Source organism: Cricetulus griseus, unplaced genomic scaffold (genome assembly GCF_003668045.3).
Source record: "Cricetulus griseus strain 17A/GY unplaced genomic scaffold, alternate assembly CriGri-PICRH-1.0 unplaced_scaffold_81, whole genome shotgun sequence".
NCBI classification, from domain to species: Eukaryota; Metazoa; Chordata; class Mammalia; order Rodentia; family Cricetidae; genus Cricetulus; species Cricetulus griseus.
Window position 1 is genome coordinate 15,347 of NW_023277423.1, and position 3,265 is coordinate 18,611.

Below are 3,265 nucleotides of genomic sequence, written 5' to 3' on the forward strand. Positions count from 1 at the left end.
TGTGTGTGTGTGTGTGTGTGTGTGTGTGTGTGTGTGTCTGCATCTCTGTCCGAGTTCTGAAAAGCATGCTTTACCACTCTACAATGCCAAATAAGGTGCTTTTTTACTCGCCTAAACATTCCATTCCAAAGTCACTTATATCATATAGAGGTGGCTGATGTGTCTCCATTTTATGTTTTGGCAAACACAAAGGATTCATGTGGGTTCCAGCGAGCTGATTAGGATGCTTGCAAACAGGTCCAAAGATGCAATCCAGACAAATAGTACTCAGCCTATCTATGATCCCAGATTCCTTTCTTCATCATCTAGGATCTCTGGAGAGTCACTCCATCATCTGTGCATTCACTGCTCTGATACCAGGATATCAGAAACCCTTTTATTTCTAAACTTAACTTCATCTCCTACACTGCTGACATCTGTCGAGGTCTAGGAGTGCTACCTGGCCTGTCCAAGGAAGGAACTAACAGATACTCAGGATGTGGTACTACCACAACTTTCTCAGGTCCCCAGTGATGGTCATTGCCCTACTTCTGCAGGATGCAGTCTTGAGAAATCGATATCCTTAATCCCTAAATTATCATTTCTAACACCCAATATTTCAGTATTCAGGGAAAGTGGAAAGAAAGGTCCAGGTATCAGGCTAGCCAGGCCAACGCACCTGGCATGACACACTCACTCAGGCAGTACTCTGTTCAGTCCAGGCTTCCATGTTTACTAAGTCTGCAGGCAGGTTTATAGTACCCCTTTAAAACATAAATCCAGACCCACTTATGCTCTCTTATTCTCTCTCTCTCTCTCTCTCTCTCTCTCTCTGTCTCTCTCTGCATTCCCTCTCACCTTCCATTTCCTCACTGTTATTCCTCTGATCCTCTTCGTCTCTTCTCCTGTGTCCCCCACTCACCCTCTCCCACCCTGTCTGAAATCCTCAGTTCATGGACTTTTAAAGTAAGTGTTCCATTGCTAAGTGTTCAGTTTCCATTTGAGAATTTCCCCTTCCATGTAAACAAACACCAACACTTTTGCTGTGAATGCCAGGGATTATCTCTCTCTGTGACCACTCTCCATGTCCATGTTTGGGTGCGAGGGAAACCACTGAGATCTCGGACTGACCAAATGGAGAGACATCTCTTCAGGTTGGTGTGTATCCAATGGAGGAGGCCCAACACTACATTCGCTGAATCATTTGTGTTTTCAGCATTATGCCTTCATCTGTTTCTTCCTCCTCTTTTAGGTATTCTGTGTCGACTTGAATTTTCAGCTTCTATCATAGAGAGGCAGCTGATGTGTCTCCATTTTATGTTTTTGTCAAACACAAAGGATTCATGTGGGTTCCAGCGAGCTGATTGAGACGCTTTCAAACAGGTCCAAAGTTGCAATCCAGACAAATAGTATTCAGCCTATCTATGATCCCAGATTACTTTCTTCATCATCTGGGAATTCTCGTGAATCACTCCATCATCTGTGCATTCACTGCTCTGACAGCATGATATCAGAAACCCTTTTATTTCTAAACTTACCTTAACTTTACCAGCTTTTCCATGAGTTCAAGCTGACTCTGAGTTCGGACATTGGGTGTACCACCCTTCTCCGGCCTTGCCCATGGGAAATATATCTTATGATTAAAGGATCCTTCTGGTTATTGTTACCGTGGAAAAACTGGTCAAATGCTTTTATGGAGGAATGTCATGATCTCCAAGATGTGCATCAATGTCCTAAGAAAATCAAAAGAATCAAAGCAATGAACGAATCTTGAGTTTTGTATGGTAGCTATCTCCAGGAAGGTTTAAATTACATATCTTAGATTAGATTAAAGGATCATTGGACTGCAGTTACTTGGGGGCACCAAATGATGTCATCAGGAGGATAGAGTTCATGAGGCAGAGACAGCATCCTCCATGAGTATGTTAGGACTCTCCCCTGGTCCTGGCATTCACTTATCTATGCCTACACTAAGCCTTGAATTGTCTGTGTCTCCTGTTTGTCGGACTTTTCTTTTCTAACTCTCTATCATTCACTATTGCTGTCTATGTGTGTCTCTGTCTCTCACTGGCTCTGTCTCTCTGTATATGTCTCTACACCGTGGTGGTCCTATACAACTCTACCAGGTTTGCACTGAGCCTGCTGCTAACTATGCCTCTCTCTACTCTCTCACTCTCTCACTCACTCTGTGTTTCTCCCACTCTCTCAGACTCTCTATTGCCTTCTGTCTCTGCCTCTGAAACCTGGCTGAATAAAAGCAGCTCTGGACTTGCTCGGGACTGTTCTGCACCAATTCTCATCCTTTTGTCTGTCTGTCTGTATGTGTCTCTCTCGCTGTGTGTGTCTGTATGTCTGTCAGAGTACTGAAGAGCATGCTAAACCACTCAAAAGTTGCAAAATTAAGGTGCTTTTTTTGTCTTATATATACCTTTCTTTTTCATACATGTGAATGTTTTCAGCCAAGTTGCTTCTATCAAGAAATGCAGCTGATGTGTCTCCAATTTATGTTTTTGGCAAACCCAAAGTATTCCTGTAAGTTCCAGGGAGCTGACTGGGACCCATGCAAAAAAGTCCAAATATTTACTCGAGAGGGAGAGGGAGAGGGGACGTACATGTGAAACAAGCCTGTTCCCTAACTTGAATAATAATAATAATAATAATAATAATAATAATAATAATAATAATAAGAGAAAAAAATAGTATTCAGTTCCTCAATGATCCCAGATTCCTGTGCTCCTCATATGGTACCTTTCTCTGGGAATATGCTCCCTTGTGTGGCCATGCCACCCTCTGTCACCAGGACTTCAGAAATGTTTTTTTTCTACACTTAACATCATCTCTTACACTGCTGACATCTGCCGAGATTAGGATGCCCTAGACATTGCCTCACATTCTGGAAATCCATGGAGCAACCAGGTATTCCAGGATGTGGTAGTACCCCACTATTCTCAGGGCCCCCAAATATGGTCAATGTCCTTTCATCAAAAGGAGAGTCTTGATGACTCAACATCCTTATTCCCTAAGTGCCAAGTCTAACACCCCAAATTTCAATAATCGGTGAAGGTGTGAATGAAATGTCATGTCATCAGGCTACCTGCCCATGACACTTGGAAGTGTGCACTCACTCAGCACTCTGTTCAGTCCAGGGTTTCATGGGTAATATGTCTGCAGGCAGGGTTATAGGACCCCTTGAAGAGACATATCCCTACCCAACCATGATGTCATATTCTCTCTGTCAAAATCCTATTCCTCCCTGGTGTCTGCTATCTGGTATCTTCCACTGACA